Source organism: Callithrix jacchus, chromosome 10, assembly GCF_049354715.1.
Source record: "Callithrix jacchus isolate 240 chromosome 10, calJac240_pri, whole genome shotgun sequence".
NCBI lineage: Eukaryota > Metazoa > Chordata > Mammalia > Primates > Cebidae > Callithrix > Callithrix jacchus.
This window is the reverse complement of record NC_133511.1, coordinates 96332392-96356257: the sequence shown is the minus strand read 5'-3', so window position 1 is coordinate 96356257 and position 23866 is coordinate 96332392. Positions and strand designations below refer to the sequence as shown.

The 23866-nt window shown below is 37.0% G+C and overlaps 1 protein-coding gene across 1 annotated transcript in view; it reads left to right on the top strand.

Annotated features, from left to right (window-relative positions):
- DCDC5 (doublecortin domain containing 5) overlaps positions 1-23866 on the top strand; it is a 269733-nt gene that overhangs the window by 136850 nt on the left and 109017 nt on the right. The window contains 1 exon segment of the mRNA XM_054241486.2: positions 21819-21918. The gene's annotated coding sequence lies outside the window, so the exon portion shown is untranslated.

Below are 23866 nucleotides of genomic sequence, written 5' to 3'. Positions count from 1 at the left end.
GGTCATTAACATCCTTTGTTAGTTGTAGTCCTGGGTATTTTATTCTCTTTGTAGCAATTATGAATGAAAGTTTGCTCTTGATTTGGTTCTCTTTTAGTCTGTTATTGGTGTGTAGAAATGTTTGTGATTTCTTCACATTGATTTTGTATCCTGAGACTTTGCTGAAGTTGCCTATCAGTTTTAGGAGATTTTGGGCTGAGGCAATGGTAAATCTTCTTCCATCCCTTTATTTTGAGTCTATGTGTGTCTTTGCACATGAGCTGGATCTCCTGAATACATTACACTGATGGGTCTTGACTTTTTATCTAGCTTCCCAGTCTGTGTCTTTTGATTGGGGCATTTAGTCCATTTACATTTAACGTTAATATTGTTATATGTGAATTTGATCCTGCCATTTTGTTACTGGCTGGTTGGTTTGCCTGTTAGTTGATGCAGTTTCTTCATTGCATTGTTGGTCTTTACCATTAGGTATATTTTTGCAGTGGCTGATAGTGGTTGTTCCTTTCCATGTTTAGTGCTTCCTTCAGGAGCTCTTGTAAGTCAGCTCTGGTGGTGACAAAATCTCTCTGCAATTGCTTGTTCATAAAGGATTTTATTTCTCCTTCACTTATGAAGCTTAGTGTGGCTGGATATAAAATTCTGGGTTGAAAGTTCTATTCTTTAAGGATGTTGAATATTGGCCCCCACTCTCTTCTGGCTTGTAGGGTTTCTGCCAAGAGATCCACTGTGTGTGTGATGGGCTTCCCTTTGTGGGTGACCCAACCTTTCTCTGTGGCTGCCTTTAGCATTTTCTCCTTTGTTTCAACCCTAGTGAATCTGATGATTATATGCCCTGTGGTTGGTCTTCTTCAGGAGTATCTTTGTGATGTTCTCTGTATTTGAATGTTGGCCTGCCTTGTTAGCTTGGGGATGTTCTCCTGGCTAATATCCCGAAGAGTGTTTTCCAGCTTGGATTCATTCTCCCCATCACATTCAAGTACACTGATCAAGTGTAGATTAGGTCTTTTCACATTGGAGGCTTTATTTCTTTTCACTCTTTTTTCTCCATTCCTGCCTTCTTGTTTTATTTCATTGAGTTGATCTTCAATCTTTGATATCCTTTCTTCTGCTTGATCAATTAGGCTATTGAAACTTATGTGTGCTTCATGAAGTTCTTGTGCTGTATTTTTCAGCTCCATCAAGTGGTGTATATTCTTCTCTAAGCTGGTTATTCTAGTCAGCATTTCATCTAACCTTTTTTCAAGGTTTTAGTTTCTTTGCATTGGCTTAGAACATGTTCCTTTAGCTCCGAGAAGTTTGTGATTACACACTTTCTGAAGCCTGCTTCTGTCAATTTTTCAAACTCATTCTCCATCCAGTTTCTTTCCCTTGCTGGTGAGGAGTTGGACTCCTTTGGAGGAGGAGAGGCATTCTGATCTTTGATGATTTCATCCTTTTTGCACTGGTTTCTTCTCATCTTCTTGGGTTTATCTATGTTTGATATTTGAAGTTGGTGATTTTGAATGCGGTATCTGAGTGGACATCCTTTCTGTTGATGTTGAAGCTATTTCTTTTTGTTTTTTAGTTTTTCTTCTACCAGTCAGACCCATCTGTTGTATGTGGCATGTTTTTTTTGGTAATACAGGGGTCAGGGAGCCACTTGAGGAGGCAGTCTGTCCCTTGTCTGCCTGCAGAAGCACTGCTGAGCTGCCTCGGACTCAGCCCAGCCTTTGTGTAGGCTTCCTCTGGCTTTTGTCTACACAGATGAGATTAGACCTGCCTTCACAATGGCGGATGTCCTTCCCCCTCCAAGCTCGATCATCCCTGGTTGAGCTTGAACTGATGTATTGGCTGCAAAACTCTCAAGGGAGAGGGCTTCAGTTTGCTGGTCTTTGCCAGGGTGGTACCTGCCAAGCTGTAACACCTGTCTCCTTGCTTTCAGCTCTCCCTCTTTCTGGGGGATGGGTAGATCTATCCTGCAGTCGCTCTCAGTGCTAGCCAAAACCTCCGCCCAGTTCTGTGCCTACAACTTGTGGTGCCGGGCCAGCTGGAGCTGTCACTCAGATCTGCGCTGGCAACTTGTGACACTTCTCAGCCCAGCATCATTCTTGTGGGCTGTGGGTTACAAAGGGCATAGGAGAAGTGCAGTATCTGAACTGGAGTGCCAAGGGGGTAAAGTCCCCTATCCTCCAGTGGGTTGCACTTCCCAGGAGGGGCAGCACCCTGCCCTGCCTTGGATCACCCTCCCTGGGTTACACTCACTGTCCAACGAGTCCCATTGAAATGAACCTGGTACCTTGCTGGAAATGCAGAGGTCACTCCTCTTCTGTGTCTGTCTCTCTGGGAACTGCACTCCAGAGCATTTCGTATTTGGCCATCTCAACGGAAGTGCTGACTTCATTCTGAAAGGGGGGAACAAGTCATGGCACAAGCCCCAGTCCTCCTTGCAATTTGATACCAATGCTGTGAGATGGTCTCCGATATGCTCTTAAGATTGCCAACTAATATTTTATTTTATTTGACATTTGTATTTTTGGTATATATTTTATGTTAAAAATATTTTTAGGTTTATATTTTCTTAAAAATATAAGCTATCCCCTTTCTAACTCCCCACCTTTTGTAAGATGGAAGTGATGTATAATAGTCACCTTGTCCAAACTCCTTATTTTGATGATTTGAAAACTGGGTTCAAAGAATCCCTAAGTTCCTGGGGATCATGCTTTTTGGTGGGTCTGGAATTTGGACCAAAGCTTTCAGATTTTTAGGGTGGCATTACGTTGACATGTTGCTACTCTTATAATAGTCAACAATCTTTAATTTATTGAAAATTATTGGAAAACAAAAACATAATAATTTTCAAGTAGACTACTTAAGGAAATTAGATTAGGTATAATGCTTGTACTATTTTTTATTTTGAAATAATTTTTTATTAACAGAAGATTGTAAAGGTAGTATAGAGAGTTCCTATAGCTCTTTCACTCAAGTTCCTTTAAAGCTAACATCTTTTTTTAATTGCATTTTAGGTTTTGGGGTACATGTGAAGAACATGCAAGATAGTTGCATAGGTACACACGTGGCAGTATGATTTGTAAAGCTAACATCTTATGTAACCAATACATTTATCAGAACTAATAAATCAGCATTGGTACAATAGTATTAACTAAACTAAAGACTTATAAGGTTTCATCAGTTTTTCCACTGATGTCCCCTTTTCTGTTCCCAAATTTAATCCAGGATACCACATGGCCTTCAGTAGTTTTGTCTCCTTAGTCTCCTCTAATTTATGACAGTTTCTCAAAATTTCCTCATTTTACTTAGCCTTGACCCTTCAAAATAGTGTGGCCAGATATTTTTTAGAATATTCCTGAATTGGGATTTGGCAAAGAATTTCTAAAATTAGACTGAAGTTATTGATTTTGGAGGAAAATACCACAGAAGTAATATTCTCTTTTTATTGCATTGTATCAGGGGGTGCATGACATCAATATTACGTATTTCTGGTGATGTTAACCTTGGTTACTTGGTTAAGATGGTGTCTGCCAGATTTCTCCACTGTCAAGTTACTGTTTTTTCCTCCTATACTCTATTTGCTATAAGCAAATAGTTCAGTCCACACTCAGGGAGGGAGGAATTAAGCTCTTACCTCCTAGAGGGAGGACTATTAAAAAATTTGTGGATATAGTTTGGACATCACAATAATTAATAAATATTTGAGGGGAGATATTGTAAGTTTGAGCAAATATCCAATTTTTTTTCAAAACTTCCACCCACTGATTTAGCATTCATTGGTGGGTTTTCTCTGTAGCATTAATCACTATGATATTCTAATGGTGATTTCTTATTTCTCTCTATTTTTAAACATTTACTAATTGGAATTCTTTTGCAAGGAAAATATATCAATTCTTTTATTCTTCCTCATTTACTTATTTATTAAACTTACTGTTTATATGGACTCATGGATAATTACTTTATTCTTTGGGTGATAATTCAATACCATCATTATTTATTTTTGCTCAGATTGTTTCAGCTTTAGTCTTTGGAAACTTAATCATATTGGTTTCTGCTGTGTCCTTTTGACAGGCACCGTACTCCCTCCCCATTCCCCACTTATTAATTTTAATTCGAGTCTAGATTTTATTCTGTTGCCCAGGCTGGAGAGCAGTGGCACAGTCATAGCTCATGGAAGCTTTGAATTCCTGGGCTTAAGTGATCCTTTCAACTCAGCCCCCTGAGTAGCTAGGACTACAGTTGCATACAATGCTGGACTAATTTTTTTTTTTTTTATAGAGGTAGGGGACTGATCTTGAACTCCTGGGCTCTAGCAATCCTCCTGCCTCGACCTCCCGAAGTGCTGGGACTACAGATATGAGCCACTGTGCCCAATCCCACCCCTCTTCCTTTTAAACTCTTTCTTACTTTGTGACACTACAACAGAATCAAGGTTCATCTTATGGTTCTTTGCCTCAGTATAGAATCAACTATTTTGTTCAAGTCTATCTCTTTATTGCAGAAGGCTATTTAGAAATCAAGGTCTGGATGCTAGTATACACACATACTCACACACACATAATGGTAAAATAAACATGAGTTTATACTGTTATGTTTCATTCTAATCCAGCACTGTGGGCTCATTCTAACATTCCTATTTTGGTTATTGGTAAGCTCATTTGTAACTTTTCTGTTTGATAATGAGAAACCAGGCTCCTATCATGTGCATCCCTTTTTTGGTCCAATTTTAGTATACATATAACAGAGTGTCGGAATAACTAAACTGTACTACTAGGAGAAACAAATTTAACAGCTAGTATACAATATTTATATACAACTGTTTTTGTCTTTGCCTTTTTGTCTGGGTATGACCTTTCAATATCTAGGCAAAATACTTGTTTTCCAGGTATTAGACTTTTCTTCCTTACTCCTTCAGTGAGGTGATGTTATATATTTGTTGTACACTTAGATTGATTTGTCACAGGCTGCATTTCATTTTGATTCCCCCAAATCCTGATTTTGTTTTGTTTTGTTTTGTTTTACTTTGGAGACAGTAAAAGCCAGTCTTTTCAGTATACAATTCCATGAGTTTTGACAAATGCACAGTCATGTATTTACCACTCCAGTGTCATAAAGAACAGCTTGATTACCCTGAAGTATTTCCTTGCATGTCTCCTTTGTAATCAACCTCTATCCTCTACCCCTTTCCCTGGCACCTACTGATCAATTTCTGTCCTTATAGCTTTGCCTTTTACATAATGTCATTCAAAATGGAATCATAAAATACAGAGCCTTTTAGGTCTGGCTTTTTTCCCCCACATAGCTAATGCATGTTAAGATTCATTTATATTGTTGTGTGCAACAGCTCATTCCTTCATAATAAATAGCATTCCACTGTATGGATATATCAAAACTATCTTTTCATTCAAAGGCATATTGTTTTCAAGTTTTTGGTGATGGTGAAGAATGCTGCCATACATGTTTATGTACATGTTTTTGTGTGAACAAAAATTTTCTGTTCATGTGAGAAAATACCTAGCAACTGTGATTGCTTGGTCATAGGTGTCTTAGTTCATTTTGTGAAGCCCTCACAAAATACCTGAGACTGAATAATTCTTAAAGAAGAGAAAATTATTTTGTCACAACTTCAGAGGCAGGGAAGTCCAAGATTAAGGCACCAGCATGTTTGGTTGTTAAGCGAAGGCTGATCTTTTCTTCCAAGATTGTGCCTTGGTGCTGCATCCCACAAAGGGAAGAAATGCTGTGTCCTCACAAGGCAGAATGCAGAAAGGGCAAAAAGGATGAGCTCCCTTAGTCAAGCCCTTTTATAAGGGCATCTAATTCCATTCATGAGTGCAGAGCATTCATAACTGCTCACCTAGCAAAGGTCACACTTCCCAATACTCTTGCAGTGGGATTAAGTCTCAAGATAATTTTTGAAGGGCCCAAAACATCCAAACCATAGCATATTGTGTGTGTTTGACTTGATAAATATGTACCAAACTGTTTTCTTAAGGGACTGTACTGTTTTATATTCTCATCAAAAATGAATGGAAGCTCCTGTTGTTCTGCATCCTCTACAGCCCTTGGTATTGGCAGGGTTTTGGTTTGTTTTTGTTTCGTTTTACTTTCTCTGATAGATGTGTAGTGATAGCTCATTATAGTTTTAATTTTTGATATAACTAATGATGTTATACCTCTTTTCCTGTTCTTTGTTCCACTTTCTATTTTCTTTTGATGATGGGTCTGTTCAGATCATTTGCCCTTTTTAAAATTGGGTTATTTCTTATTGCTGAATTTTAGAGTTCATTAAACATAGTGGAGACAAGTCATTTATCAGATATGTGATTTATAAATATTTTTTTCCAGTCTGCATATTCTCTTTCATTTTCTTAAGTGCTTATACAGAGCAAGTGTTTTTAATTTTGATAGCATCTTATTTAAATATTTTTGGATGATTGTGCTGATTGTGCCTTTGGGGATATATCTAAAAACTCACAGCCAAACTCTTATTATATTCTAGATGTTGTAAGAGTTTTACATTTTACCGTTAAGTCTGTGATCCATTTTGAGTTAATTTTTGTATAAGATATGAGGTATTTATCAAGGTTCTTCTCGGTTTTGTCTTATTTTATTTTGCTTCATAGAGATATCCACTTGGTTCAGCACTATTTGTTGAAAGACAATTCTTTCTCAATCGAATTGCTTTTCTACCTATATCAAAAATCAGTTGACTATGTTTGTGTGGGTCTATTTCTGGGCTTTCTCTTTTGCTTCATTGATTTTTATTTCTGTCCTTGCACTAATGCCATACTGTGTTGATCATGTAACTATAGGAAGATCTGGAATTGGGTAGTGTGAGTCCTCTACCATGTTCTTTTTTCAGAATTACTGGGCAATTCTAATTGCTTCTGACTTTCCATATAACGTTTAGAACAAGCTCATCAAAATCTACAGAAGAGTTTGTTGGGAATTTTATTGGAATTACATTGAATCTATAGATGAAGTTGGAAATAATAGACATTAATATCTTAATGATATTAAGCTTTCCAATTCATGCATATGGTTATTTATTTAGATCTTCAATTTTTTTAAATCAGTGTTTGTAGTTTTTACCATGTAGATACTGCGCACATTTTAAAAAGACTTAAACCTAAGTGCTTTATCTTAATATGGGTGGAGGTTGCAGTGAGCTGAGATTACACCCCTGTACTCCAGCCTGGTCAACAGAGCAAGACTCCATTTCAAAAAAAAAAAAAGGAAATCTTGCCATATATGTCAACAAGGATGAACCTGAGGACATTACGCCAAGTGAATAAGCCAGTCACAGAAGGATAAATAGTGCATGATTCCACTTACAAGAAGTATCTAAAACAGTCTACATCATAGAAGCTAACAATAGAATTGTGGTTGGCAGGGGCTGGGGGAAGGGAGAAATGGGGAGTTGTCAATCAATAATTGTAAAATTTCATTATGCAAGAATAAATTCTAGAGTTCTGCTATATAACATTGTGCCTATAAATGACAATACCGTATTGTACATTTAAAAATTTGCTAAGCAGGTTGTTCCTATGTGAGCTGTTCTTACCATAATAATAGCAATAAAACTTCTTTCATAAAAATATTTTGTGTAACTGTAAAGTGATGTTTTGAGATTTAGTTTCAAATTTTATTTTTTTCATTGCCAGTATATAGAAATACATTGATCTTGTAGCTCCCAACCTTGTTAAACCTTCTTACTAATTCTAGGTGTTTTATTGTACATTGTTTTTTAAAAAAACAATCATATTGTCTGTGAATCAGGACTATTTTATTTCTTTCTTCCCTACCTGTTTGTCTTTGATTTCTTCTTTTTATTCCTCCCCTTAGTATACTTGCAAGGATTTCTGGGACTATATTTAATAGCAGTAGTAATAAATTAAATCTTTGTCTTACTCTTGATTTTAGGGGGAAACCATTCAGTCTCTCACCATTGAGTATGATGTGAGCTGTAGGATGTACACACACACACCCATATATATGCCTTTGGAAAGGGTAAAAAAGTCTGGGTCGGGTGGCTGACACCTGTAACTTCAGCACTTTGGGAGACTGACGTGGATGGATCACTTGAGGTCAGGAGTTTGAGACCAGCATGGACAACGTGGTGAAACTCCATCTCTACTAAAAATACAAAAATTAACTGGATATGGTGGTGGACGCCTGTAACCTCAACTGCTTGGGAGGCTGAAGCATGAGAATCGCTTGAACGCTTGAACCTGGGAGGCAGAGGTTGCAGTGAGTGGAGATTGCACCACTGCATTGGGTGATGGAGTGAGTCTGCAGAAAAAAAAAAGTGGGGGGGGGGAGCATAAAAAAGTTCAATTATATCCCTGATTTGCTGTAAATTTTTATTTTGAATACATTTAGAATTTTGTTGGATAATTTTTCTGCATCTATTGAGATCATTACGTGATTTTCCTATTTAGTCTGTTGTATGGTAAGTTACATTAATTGCTTTTCAAATGTTGAACAACTTGCATTCTTGTAAAGAGTCTCACTTGGTTGTATGATGTTTCATTCCTTTTTAAAATATTGCTGGATCTAATTTGGTAATATTTTGCTGAAGATTTTTTGCATCTATGTCCATGAGGAATATTGGTCTGTAGTTTTCTATTCTTGATAGATCTTTAGGTGGGTTTTGGTATTGGGATAATGCTGGCTCATAAAATGAGTTGGGAAGTTTTCTCTCCTCTTCTATTTTCTGGTATAAACTACATAGTATTGGTATTATGGTTCATTAACTGTTGGTAGAATTTGAAAATTAAGTTCTTTGAGCCTGTACTTTTCTGTTTTGGAAAAATTTTTTACTACAAATGTAATATCTTGAATAGACCTATTAAAACTACATATTTCTTCTTGAAAGAGATTTGTAGTTCTTGTATTTCAAGTAGTTATTATATTTCTTTTAATTTGTCATATACATGGGCATAGAGTTGTTTGTAGTATTTACCTATATTTTCAATGTGTGTGGGATCAGCAGTGATGTCTTCTCTTTCATTTCTGATAGTAGTTATTATTGTCTTCTTTTTCTCTGTGTCAGTCTAGAAATAGGTTTTTCATTCATTGATTTTTCTCTATTGCTCATTGGTTTTCAATTTCATTGACCTATGCTCTAATCTTTATTCTTTCTTTTTTGCTTGCTTGATGCCTAATTTGCTTCTCTTTAATTTCTTAAGGCAGAAACTTAGATTACAGATTTTACATCTTTCCTCTTTACTAATATAAAATTTAATGCTGTTAATTTCCTTCAAAATAGTGCTTTATCACAGGCAATCTCTAAATTTTGATGTTGTGTTTCCATTTTCATTTTGTTAGCTTATAAAAAAGCTACATTAACTTAAAAGTATTTTATTTCAGAATATTAAAAAATTTTGACACTTCCTTCTTGACCCAGGGGTTATTTAGAAATAAATTACAAATAGTATTTTGAAGAAGTAGGATGTAACATAAGTTTTCAACATTTACTATTTGTTAGAAAAGTAACTTTCATATAATTTTTTTTCACATGGAATGCCATATTTTTTAAATGAAGTAAATCCTAAAATTTAGGAAAGTTAAGCCTACTTTATGAGTGAAAATCAAAATTCACTTGGTTGGTCTCAAATATCTTATGAAATATGCAAACTGAATTGAGTTTACCACAAGCTGTGCAATATACTGTTGGATCGACTCCAGTACTCATCTTCTTCATAGAATATAATACACAAAAACAAATTTTCTCTACTTTTATTTTAGATTTTTTATATCAAGACTAATATTGACAGGAAGTAGTAACCTTCCCTGAAATACTACACATTGTCTTCCAAAATAGTGTATACCAGATTTCTAGAATTTGGACTTTGTTTCTTCAGTTTTCTTGGTGGTTAAAAATTACACCCTTCCTTCAGCTCTGTGTCTCACAGTATCACCATGGCCTCTCCACGTATCTTTACAGTATACTTACATATACCTGCTGAGGATATGACTCAGCAAATCACCATGGTGGTGGGAGAAAGAGCCAGGCTGTGGGGGCACCAGCTATAATGGGGTAATACTTGGAAGGCAATTTCTTTCTAAGAACTTGCTGCAGCCTAGCTTGGAGTCCTGGCTTGGAAAGTTTGAATATGAAAAGTCAGGTTGGTATCTATCTTTGACAGGATTGCCTCACTGAGTTTGGGTTTAACTAATTCCTTGGAAGTCAGATCTTTCATTCAGCCATAGGGAGCTTATCCTGTTAAGTAGCCTGTCTTGGTTTGTCAGCCATTATGAGTTCACTGCAAAAGGTTAACCTTCAGCTAGATGGTCACCTCTCGTTCTTCTGAAAGTAGCATTCAGACCTGTAAGTTTAACCTGTGGATACATTTTATATTAAAAGAAAAATACAGCATTTCTTTTTTTTTGAGATGGAGTTTCGCTGTTGTTACCAAGGCTGGAGTGCAATTGCGCGATCTCGGCTCACTGCAACCTCCGCCTCCTGGGTTCAGGCAATTCTCCTGCCTCAGCTTCCTGAGTAGCTGGGATTACAGGCACACGCCACCACGCCCAGCTAATTTTTTGTATTTTTAGTAGAGACGGGGTTTCACCATGCTGACCAGGATGGTCTCGATCTCGATCTCTTGGATCTAGTGATCCACCCGTCTTGGCCTCCCAAAGTGCTGGGATTACAGGCGTGAGCCACCGCGCCCGGCCTAGCATTTCTTTTAAAATGACTTATTAGCATTTTATAATTAACATATACTCAAATGAGATCTTATGAGAAGAAGTATGATTTTACTCATGTTTTTCTTAAGGTACCTTAAGACAGTGCATCTTACACTGTACTTTACTGTGTAACATTTGCTCTTAGAAAGGCAGGGAGCATGCCATTTTCATTTTGGTTTCTTAACAATGCAGTAGTGCATGGTGTACACTAGGTCTCAAGCATGGCTTGTTGAATGAATATTACATACATGGGTGAGGTATATGATATTCTTTCTCCTTGTTTTATTCTCATTCTCCATTTTCAGTACATTTACATTCTTTGCCCCAAAATGTTTTAACAGTTGTTTTCTCTTTTTCTTATGTGTTCCCATTATTTATTTGAAGGAATGCAATTTGCTACCCATATTACTTTAAAAAATTTACTTGTATGTTTATTGGTAAAATCTTTTATAAGTAAACTTATTTTGTTGTTATACATACTGAATCCTTCCAAAATTATATATATTTTTCAAGCTGGAAAAGACAAGAGGAGTCAGGGGAGAGACAGCAGAGATCATATATGCAGGCTTGTACACTTGGTATAGTTATGTTTAGAGTAACCACAGAACTTATTGACATCGGTGGTGCATAGCATGCCCTAAATAAACATCTAGTTTAAAGCTTCCAAATTTGAGCTGTCCAATCCAGCTGCCACTGAGTGTTCCTTTATGTTATTTCAGAGCTTTATTAATATTCAGCACCAATACAATTCAACTTGTAGAATCAGCAATTGGAATCATGGCATTTTGCTGATTGGGAATGCACAACTAAGCCTGGTGACCTCGCATGGGACCCCTTTGTCTCTGTTTTTTACTTATATTATGGTATATGGTTAAGGTATACACTCTGATGTTTTGTTAGATGTATACCTATTATTGCAGTATCTTTCTGGAGTCGCACTCACTCCCAAGTATCCTGCCTCCCTCCTCCTTAAGGAGCCTTCCCTCCTATCTGCTCTTGAGGTCTTGGATTCTCATTGGAGCTGAGCACCTGCTTCTTCAAGCCAGCCTCCTCATGGTTACCAGGGATGTCCCTTAGCCCTCCCTTGGCAAACCCATTTGTCAGTTGCCTCAATTCCTGGCAGCACCTATTTTTATGCCAGCAATATTACAGCTTTCTCACATCAGCTTTTCTTCATAATACTCACTTAAATGTGGCTGTATTATACCAGGAAGCTTCCCACCCCAAAATTATTTTGGAATGGCACAAGTCTACTGGCCCGGAAAATGTCACAAGAATGGAAAGTTCTCACCCATGTTACTTACTGGAACATAAGCTGCTTCACTGCACTTTGTGATTAGCGTTAGTGAAACTGTCTATTCATGGCACGTCTTTACTAAATAATTTTAACTACAATTCCACTGTGTAAATAGCCTAGTACAGTTAATAAGAAGAAAATAAACATAGTATTGTTTTATAAAACACACGTTTTGTTATTAATATAACCTAAATGTCCTCAGATCTTATCACCCCAGATAAGAATAAGATCACCTAACAAATAGCCACATTTCCTAACTAGTAGCTTCACCTGCACAGCTCCAGCACCTTCACTCCTCTACATCGTCTTTCCTGTGTCTCCCTGGTTATGTCTGAGTGTCTCCAGTGTTTCACATCTTGTCTCTCATATTCTTTGGCTGTGGCTTCCTTGTTGAGGGCACACAACTCATCAATTCATAAAGTTCTTACCCATCCCACAGGTGCCTCCATGACAACATGGGCTTACTGCTCCTAGGAGCACCTTCCAGTGCATCCCTAACACTGAAAATGCCTCCAGATGCCAAAAGGTGTTGTGCTTTGTACAGTCTCCACAGTGGTCATTCTGGGTTATGCTCTTTGGAGCACTTCAAATGAGATCCTACAGGAATAAGAATGATTTTTTTTGTGTCTCTCTCAAGGTACCGAATGCATTTTACATTACATGCACAAACTCAACTGGATATATATGTTCCACTGTTGTTGACTCCCTAATTCTGTGCTGCTTTTGTCACTTAGATTCTGAGGCAGCTCTGATTGTGCCCTTTGTTTTCACAATGTCTCTTAAAAAAACATCTTCTTCACATTGAACGTTTATTTCTTGGCAGGTTTTGGGGCTGGCTCTAGTAGAGATACACCATTCTTCACCTTTCCAGTTTAAGTGTTTTGGGCTTAGATATGCGCACACATATGCACACATGACCAGTCATCGCCCACCTCTCCAAATTAAGACACAAGGCTTCCCTGGATCATCTCTTCCCATCACTCACAGCAACTTTTGGTAGTCTGAGAGGTTTCTAGTTCATCCTTGTACAAGAAAAACCACAAATTGGTTTTATTTCTGGCATCCCACTGCATTCACTTAAAAAAAATGGCTTCTTAGGTAAAGGTATGAGAAATATCTTGAATGCACAATATTATATATTATTTAAAGAGGATGTCTTCTTCAACTCTCTAAATACATTATTGAATGGATTTGAGCAGAAATAATTCACACTGCCCAGTAGTGCTCCACCTTAGAAAGCACAAATATGCTGGTTTCTAATGTGTAAAGCACAGAAGAGAGCAAAAGCCTACTTAAATGTACTTTAAGTGTCTGTGTTTTGCTGTGATATGGGTGCACTTCTGTGCATTAGAGAGTGAGGATAAGGAGGACTACAGATTCTTAGGTTTGTTTTTATTTTTCAAAATTCCCAAGGACCGTGATAGGGCTCTCAGATTGAACTTGGGAGTCAATAGAGTAGTCTTTGTTTGTTTGGATTGTCTTCTTTCTTCAGGAATATAAATAATCTTGATTCTGGAACAGGGTTTCACTCACATTAAATGAAATATTGAAAAATAACTTATTCCTCTGTACTATGTAAACAGGTTTTCCAAAAGTCATTTCTCTGTTCCTATATTATTTGATCTTATAAAGTATTCGACTCGTTTAACTACTTCCTACTTGTGAAACATGTTCTTCTCTTGATTTCTTTCCTAGGTCACTAGACATTTCTTTTCAATGTCTTTTACTGCTGCCTCTTATTTTGTTTTAACTCTATATGTCACATATCCTAGAGCTGTGTTCTCCGACTTCTTCTCAATTACCTCTCTACTTCCTGGATGATCTCATCTACTCCCATGAATTGAAATGCTGTAGAAATATCAGTGATTCCCAAATATGCAACTCCAGTTTCAACCTCTTCGGATTCATAGATCCACTTTCATGCCAGGCATTTTCATCTGGAGGTGTTACTGGAATTTCTAACTGAACATATCCCCAATATAGTGCTTATTTTCCTTTCCCAAACTTACTCCTTACTCCAGTCACCATTATCCCATTTTTTCCAAGCTGAGCATCTGGGAATTTCCCCCCCTTTTTTTTCCTTCACTAGCCCCATCTGAATACCTACTATCTCCCCAAGTTCAATGGAAGAACCCGTTCATTTATTTCCATGCCTGCATCCGCTTGCATTCCTACACCCTCTACATCCTGAATTTGTCCATTTATTTTGATTTTCACTAAACTGTACTCCCAGTCACCATCATCCATTCTACAGCATTTGGTTCCTAACTGCTCTTTCTGCTACTTTTGCTCTCCTACTGTTTATTCTCCAACTAGCATCCAGAGTCATTATTTTTAAATGAAAATCAGATCATTTCACTCTCCTGCTTAGGACTCTCCATTATGTTTAGAATAGAATCTGAACTTCTTATCTTGGCTTGCAAAACACTCCACAGTCTGGCTCCTGCCCACTTCTGTGACTTCATCTTCTGTATATAACTGTTTCCCTCACCCTATTCTGCTCCAGCCTCCCAGCTTTCTCTCTGCTTCTAGAACATACTAAGCTTTTTTCTATCTAGAGCAGGCACCCAATCTTTTGGCTTCCCTGGCCTGAATTGGAAGAAGAATTGCCTTGAGCCACACATAAAATACACAGACACTAATGATAGCTGATGAGGAAAAAAAAAATTGCAAAAAAACTTACAATCTTTTAAGAAAACTGACAAATTTGTGTTGGGCCACATTCAAAGGCATCCTAGGCCACATGTGGCTCACTGGCCAAGGGTTGGACAAGCTTCATCTAGAGCCTTTGCACCAGCTGTTCCTCTGGCCCCAAATGCTTCACGTGAGCTTCGTATGGCTCATTTTTTTCTTGTCATTCAAATCTCAGCTTAAATGTAGCCTCCTAAGGGAGGTCTTTCCCGATGACCCCATATAAATTAGTCACACAGTTCATCTCTATCATGTTGACTTATTTTAATTCTCTGCATGATGCTATTTTAAGATCTTCTTTGTGTGTTAACTATAAGCTCCATGATAACAGTAAAAATGTTTGTCTTGCTCATGTCTGTATCCCAAGTGCCCACAACAGTTTCTAGCATTGTAGACAATTAAGAAATATTATCAAATGGCCCAGTTTCATTTGCGGTTTTCTTCTCCCTTAGACACAAATAAATAGGCTGGGCGAGGTGGCTCACATGGCTCACATCTGTAATCCCAGCACTTTGGGAGACTGAGACAGGCAGATCACCTGAGGTTAGGAGTATGAGACCAGCTTGGCCAACATAATGAAACCTCGTCTCTACTAAAAATACAAAAATTAGCCAGATGTGATGGTGCATACCTGTAGTCCCAGCTACTTGGGAGGCTGAGGCAGGAGAATTGCCTGAACCCTGGAGACAGACATAGCAGTGAGCCTAGATTGTGCAACTGCACTCCAGCCTGGGCAATATAGCAAGACTCTATCTCAAAACAACAGAAAAAAAACAAAAACAAAAACAAGCAAACAAACAAAAACTAATTGCATTCTACATTTTGGCTTCTGTTTCTTATTTTTCTTTAAGACAGTAGAAGTTATTTTCACTAGGTCACTTCAGAAAGAATACCATTCTTTTTGATGGTATTTTTCAGTGCAATGAGGTCAGGTCATGAGCAGAACTGTTTACCTTATTATATTTAGGATTTCCTAAATTTATTATTCTAAGTACTTAAATTGTAAGCTTTTTCTCTCTTTCTGGAAAAGAAACTAATTGTCTACAAATTTTCATTCTTCCTTTTTCTTTAATTTTAAAGGGTAGAAAGAGGTCTAGCCAAAATACTTAATACCCCAGTCTCCAGTACAGATATAATTGGGCTTTGATATAAAAAGTGGAAGTCATTGGCTGGGTGTAGTGGTTCACGCCTGTAAGCCCAGCACTTTGGGAGGTTGAGGCAGGGGAATCACGGGATCAAGTGATTGAGACCATCCTGGCCAGCATGGTAAAACCCTGTCTCTATTAAAAATACAAAAATTAGCTTAATGTGGTGGCGTGGGCCTGTAGTCCCAGCTACTTGAGAGACTGAGGCAGGAGAATCACTTGAACCTGGGAGGCGGAAGTTATAGTGAGCCAAGATTACACCACTGTACTCCAGCCTGGTGACAGAGCGAGACTAGGTAGGTCTCAAAAGAAAAAAAATAGTGGAAGTCATTATGTAAAATCTTTGGGTAAACTACTTAAAAGGTACTGACAAAAGTATTAGGGAGGAAATCTTTTACCACTGCCTTTTATCCTTCTTGCTGTCTGGAGAGTGAACATGATGGCTGGAGCTGCAGCAATTATTTGTGACCATGAAACAACCACAGGGAAGGAAAGATGTAAGAATAGTAGATAAAGACATGGTTTGGGTTTTTAATGACTAAATAAATGTCATAACAAAAAACTTAGGCTGCCAATCTCTGGATTTATACATTATAGAAAAATATATGTCTATCATGTTTAATCCACCATTATGCAAGTTTTCTGCTAGATACTGCTGAACCTAATACTAATTTCCCTCCCCAAAGAAAAATATGGCATTTCTTTGAATGTTGGGAGTATCAGGATGTCAGTTAAAATATATCGTCTCATCAAATGTTCTTACTATTAATTAAAAAATAATTCAGCATAATTTAGTTTTGGAATTTATTTCCATAAATGTTGATTATCTTGTTCTCATGGTCCTTTCTCGATAGAAGTACTGTGGCTTGGGGGAAGGATGTGGACTTTAGAATCAGTTGATAATGTGTTTGAAACTAAGTCTCTTCACCTGTGGCAAATTCCTTGATTTATTTGGGCCCCACCTTCCTCACTGCACCTCATATAGTTTATTACCTCATTTATTTTTTTTTTCATGTACTTTTAGTAAGGGTAAAGTGATGTGATAAAAATAGTCCATCTACTGTTTGCTGTCATATTTTTACACAGATGTCTACATGTTTAAAAATGTCAGTGGACTATATATTTATGATTTGCACATTTTACTCTATGTAAATTATATCTTAATTTTCAAAAACTTATAAATAGGCATGCCATAAATGTACAAAAAAGAGAAACCCACATACTTCAGCATACTGCAGTGTTTTAACATGATTTATCATTCATTCTATAATAAAAAGGAGAGAAAATCATTCTGTTTGCTTGATTAAAATTTACAGGCATTTTAATTTTAAAGTTCAGAAACCAAGATGATTGTGTTCTACTGGACCTGCTCACACATGGTATAGTCAAATCATGCTGAAGTTTTCTTTTCTCATTTCTTACTCTCCTTCTAAAGCTCCTTCCCTTAAAATCTTTTAAAATTCACAATTACTGCTAAGAAGTGTTGTGATTTTGTTTCCTCTGCTGAAGACTTGAAGTGTGGGAAACAGAATCCAAAAGTTCTGCTTTTTATTTAAATTAAGGAGTCAGTGTCTCCTTTTTTGGGGTGATTCACAGGGAAAAAATTGTTCACAAATGAAGGAATCATCTGATCTCTGTGGAGAAGATTGTGGCCAAGGTTAGATGCATGGACTTTGAGACTCTGTGAACTCACCAACTGCCCTGGACTCCCCATCCTTTTAGGAAAAACACTATTTCTTGCCTAAGTTAGTGGGGTGCCATTCCCAAAGTTTTCTCCTTCTCCCGTCTGTTCTCCAATTGTCCCCAAATGTACTCAGTCAGCGCATGTGGAAAGAGTTCCTCCTGTCATTTGGGAGGTGCCAATTTACTTCTGTGAGAGACAGGCTGGTTTTTACATTAAACTGGCAACTATCCTGGACTTTCAAAAAACAGCTGTGTGCTTGCCAGCTGACCTGCTTTCAACTAAACAGCTGCTGCTTAAAGTCACAGATAGAGTTTGCAAATCCTTAGGGATAGAACATCACGTTACACCCAATTTTGGTTAAGGCTGTGAAATCTCCAGGTTATGAACGATAGGAATTGCTTCTACTTCTGATATAATCACAGCAGATGACCTTCTGTGCTGGCTGGTCTAACTGACTCTCCCTAAGATCCGATGAGACAGACCTAGTGTGTTGCATCAAGAATTACAGAAATCCAGTTATTCTCCTATTTCTCATCAGCTGCCCATGCTAAAATTAGTGAATTTTTGTGAGAGAAAAACCTATTTTCCCCAGGTTGTTTTTGAAGTGAAGCAGTGACAATAGAGACAAGATTTCTTGTATGTGAAATGTAGTGTCGAATGGCATATTTGTTAGGGAGAGAGGAGGCCCAGTGACAGAGTTCCGTATACATACATACCCATACGCACACGTGTGTATGCACACACACACAGCCATCTCACATGGAGTAACTGTCACTGTGGATTGAGATATCTTTATTTCTGTCTTCATGAAATAAACTCTAAAAACCATGGAATAAACTCCATATATTTTTGCTCTTTTTACCTCCTCACCTGTATGATGCACAGTAATTTTGCTCCCCAGGACAGCTTTTAAGATTCTAATCTTGTTCCTGTCCAGCACTTTTCTCACAGCAGTAAGGAAAGAACTGGAATTCCTCCACTATTGTATATAAAGGAGAACTTGCTCTTGGAAATAAGAACATTGTTTATGTTGAAATTCCCTTAGCTTAGCTGAACCTTCGATTATATTGCCCATTTAGATAACCAGATTTTTACCCCCTGTGGTCTGTTTCCATTCTCAGAGAATTGTCAACAATTTATTTCTGCTCTGGTGATTATTTTCATGAGAGAGGGAGAGAGACATCTGGGAAGATTGTGATAACTGAGTAATGTACACAAAACTCTAAGCACATTTAAAAATATATAATGTGAGAAAATATAACTTTTCCTTAAAAATAGCAAATTGAACTTAGTCACTGCTGAGGTGGCATTTGTAAGCTATGACAATTTTAAAAAATATAAATTTCACTGTTAACTTGATTCTAATGTCATGGAAAACACTCTTATTTGTATTTCATAAATCTGAATGTTGTTATTTGAAAAAATCTAATAGATTTATGTAATTTTAATAGATCTCAAATGTGAACCAAATAGTTCTATTACTTTTGTATAAGTTATATGAATTTAGAATTATACTACATGGGCTTAAAAGGGCTATGTCACTTTTTGCAACATAATATTGACAATATAAACCCCCAACCACAAAGATTTTTGGTTTTCTCTGTATAATTCTGTTTATTAGGCACTTTATTCCAGAAGCAATAAAAAGTAGGCAAAGACATGTCAGTATATTTTGCTTAGTGGGAAACACTTCTGATTATGTGTTCACTGGGGAAATGTTGCTTCATACACTGCTATTCCCATCGTTGAATATTTACAAGGACCAAACAATATTTAAAGCAAAGGCTTATTTTCCTTTGGATTTTGTTAAGTTCCATGTTTATGGCATTGTGTACAAAATGTACATAAAAGACATTTTCTTATCTATTCCTGTTATATTAGAGAAGTTCATGCCCCGCTCTTAGCATTTTCCAACACAGCTGTAGAGTAGTTTAAAGCCTATTTTTTAAATAAGTGATGCTCAATTTGTCTTTGATGATCCGGATGATTCAGGTGAGATGGGAGCATGGTCGGGCCCTTATTTGCATAAAAATTAATCACAGAAAAATGTAAATTGATAAAATTTTGCCTGGCTTTTCCCCCCTATTTGAGAACCCGTGGATGGCTCCCAGAAGCAATCATCTCAGTATGGGGCCGCATTGGATGCTGTACAAATGATCACATTTGTGTTGAATACTCACTCATTTAAATGTCAGCACTGATGGGGTGGTACATCAGTAGAAAAAAATGAAAAATAAATACACAGCAGCTGAAGACTATCAAATCTGTGGGCACTCTTTAGAGATATATGATCTAATGTGAAAAAATTGCAGATTAATTATCCTTTTTGCAAATGGTAATTGTTTTAGTATCACACCAGAAAAAAATCTGCAATTTATTTGGAATCAAACAAAACACAGTAATGTTAAATACGTCATTACATCATTGTGTTTATTAGAAGCCTGCAATTAATTCCTAAGGCTTCTTTGGTCTTTAAAGCTGCATAAAATAAAACAAAAGACTGTTGCTATTAATTTTCAAACAAATGCTTATCTTTCAAATCAATCAGACTTGTGTGAAAAAGAAAACAATGTTATGAAAGTTTTGGTAGATATTGTATACTAACTTAATTTCACTGTGCTGCTGACACTGTTGATAATATAGTCACGGATCCTTTGATGTTGTAATGTAAAATTTGAAAGTTTTTTTCAGTAGCTTATAACTTTAACTCACTTCAGAAGACATTATGGAGAAGCGTCTTCTCAAAAGATGCTTTAGGAAAAACAACAGCAATACTGACTTTGAGGGCGATAATCAGAAACTATTTGTAAAATCTGAAAAATAAAAATTCTTTGCTCTGCCTCTAGTTCACCTTTAACATGCATGAGTTTTTAGACATGTAATTTATGTCCATTTGAAATTAAAAATTTTGATTCGCTATCTCAAGAAAAAAATAAAATCCTAAAATGTAATTAAATAAAAATAGGTATAAGCAATTACATTTTCACTCTAAAAGATGGTAGAAAGGCATTTGCTTGCAGTAGTATGATTATTTTTACAGCATATCCAATCCATTTATCTTTGTTTCTGGTGGCTCTCCTTGGCTTGTATGCCCCAGCCGCTTTGGTGTTCCCAGCATGTGATATCCATGAAGCAGTCCAGCCTAGATGGAAATTAGGATCTTTCTTATTATTCTATAACTTTAGCATAGATGTTAAACGATTGAAATGTTGAACAGATCTTTATTAGCTAGGGAAGACAAAGTTAAAACACAGCCTTTCCACCTGCTGACTTACTAAACTTATACTAAATTAATATTACAGTAACCAACAGTAGCAATGTACTAGAAATATTTTGAGATGGTTGAAATCTACTGGCTTTGCAGTTAGTTTGGTGAATAGCCCTTAAAATTTAAATTGACTAACACTCAGAAACCATGCCTGCTTTTGAGATTAAATATAAATTGGTATATAATAAGAATAATCACACACCATTTATGTTATTTAACAATAATATCACATTTAACTCTGGAAGTTGTCCCTTCCAGAGTGCTGACTGTGAGTCAGATACCATTCTATTCCTTTACAAATAATAATTTGTTTAATCTTTATAGCAGTTCTGCGAAGTAGGTATTCTTCTTTTATTTTCATTCATGGGGTACATGTGCAGGTTTGTTAAATGAATCCATTGCCTGGAGGTGAAGTTTGGGCTTCTAGTGTGCCCATCACCCACATGGTGAACATTGTACCCAACAGGTAATCTTTCAACCCTCAGTCTCTTTCCACCCTCCCCGCTTTCCGAGTCTATTCTTTCCCTCTGTGTGTCCATGGTACCCATTGTTTAGCTCCCACCTATAAGTGAGAACATGTGGTATTTTCTGTTTCTTAGTTATTTCACTTAGGTTAATGACCTCCAGCTCCATCCATGTTGCTGAAAATGGCATCATTTTATTTTTTTTATGGCTGTGTTGTGTTCATGGTGTATATATGCCACATTTTTTAATCCAATCATGTTGACATTTAAGTTAATTTAATGACTTTGCTATTGTGAACAATGCTGTGATAAACATATGAGTGCAGGTTTCTTTTTGATACAGTGATTTCTCTTCCTTTGGGCAGATCCACAGTAGTGGGGTTTCTGGGTCAAATCATAGATCTAGAAGAGGTGCTTATCCAATTTTACAGAGTTTACCATTATCAGAATCTTTGGGAAAACCTTTTAATTTCTATTTTACTGGTATATTTTGTTGATTTTATTTGTTATGTAAAAGGCATTATTTTTATTCATTTATTGATCAATCTGTTTATTTAAATAAGATTTCTCTTAAAATTTGCAGGGTTGAGAAAAAAAACACAAATGGAAGCCCATGGGCCACTCCCATTTCTGCACAGCCACAACTCTATCCAGCACCACAATGGGTAGTGATAAATTCACAGGTAGGCACAGCCCCATGTCCAATATTTGCCCTTCCGTGCCTAACAGAGCTATCTCTTGTCTACCTTTCAGTACTAGGAGCTGCACACCAGTAGCATGGTATACTCTATTCCAGTCTCTAAAAACAAGTTTGGAGCTGTTTGGCTAAGGAAGTCAGAGGCCTCAGAGAAGTGTAGAAGTGAAAGAAGGCACACAAATGTTGGTTGGGCACCCCCTTTGTTGCATGGACTCTTTGCTCACTGAGTGAAGCAGGAGGCCCAGGGAAGGTGCCATGGCCACATAGATCTGCAGTTTGTATTGTTCTGCATTTTTCAAAATTTATTCAGTGTGAGTTCTATGCCAGATGCTATTCTATGCACTGAAACAGTGGAAAAAGTCCTATGGTCTAGTTTAGTAGATGACAGCCTAATAGAAATAGACACCATTTCTTATACACTGATTATTATGATGTCCACAATATCAAGCTGTGACAAATATAGGATTGGTTTTATGTGTATCTATTGTGACAAATATAGGATTGGTTTTATGTGTATCTATTAAGAGTTTTCTTTGTATAAAGTACAGTGTTAAACAAAAATATAAATGATCCTTTTTAGAGGCTCAGAAACTTTGGGAAATTGCTATTGCTTCATGCCTCTCCGAGAAAATGTTCCAATTTTACTGTGAAAGAACAGAGAGAGGATCATCTCACATACTTATTTTAACAGTTTTCCTCAACAAATATTTATTGGAAAAATTTTGTCAGAGTTGCACTTGAACTGTTAAAATTACTCTTCAAACTAGGTCACTTTCTGGGCATTCAAGACTCTTTATGTGTAAATATGGGCTATTTTCCCATGTGGTTTGTATGGCTGTAGGCATCTGAATTTATTATAAGTGTTTCCTTTAACTTGCTGGACTAGTCTTCTTGGACCTCATTTCCCTCACTGAGAAATTGTAAGTGTGAAAAATTAACCCGCAATTCCTTTCAGATCCAAAAGAAGAAGCATCTAGACCTGAAGGCTGGTAAGTGAAAGTGTTCCCTATCCACCCTTGGTCACTACATTGAGAAGTGAAACATAGATAAGATGCATTGGATATTCCCTTGGCATGCACTGGCTCAGTATTTCACTGTATTTAAAGGGTAGTTCAGAAGTGCAAGACTTATGCAACTAATAAATACCTACCTGATTTTAATAATTTCATTATGATTTAATTTGGAAACCATAATGCCATAATTTGACATTTAGGCCCTTGAGAGATAGGTGTTCCACCACAGTGACTTGCAGAGAAGGCTGCCTTACTTCCTGCTCCTTTCTCGACTTAAACATTTCTTGTTGGATTTCACATTCTCTCTTAGATGATCTACTAAATGTGTGATGAACTACTTGCTATTTTGGTTCTTCTTTGTGGAGGAGGTGAGTCCCAGATGCTTCTAGTTAGCCATCTTGAAGTCCCTTCTTCTCCAAATTTCTTATGTTAATAGGAGAGTAAGAGGTTAATGAGCACAGTTATGTAGTTGAGAGCTTGGAGGCTCTAAAATTAGAATTCCTGTTTCTATATTTGAAAGTAAATTATTCCTTTTTAACTTTTAGAATACAAGTATAACCAAGTTTCTACATGCACATATATATATAAGCCAGGCACAGAAAGACAGACGTTGCATATTCTATATATATATATATATGCATATATATTTTTTATTGCACTTTAGGTTCTGGGGTACATGTGCAAAACCTGCAGGATTGTTGCACAGGTACATGCATGGCAATGTGGTTTGCTGCCTCCATCCCCCATCACCTATATCTGGCATTTCTCCCCATATCATCCCTCCCCAACCTCCCTACCCCCTGCTGTCCCTCCCCTGTTCCCCCCCAACAGACCCCAGTGTGTGATGCTCCCCTCCCTGTGTGCATATTTTTATTGATATATGGGAGCTAAAAATGTTGATCTCATGGAGGTAGGGAGTAT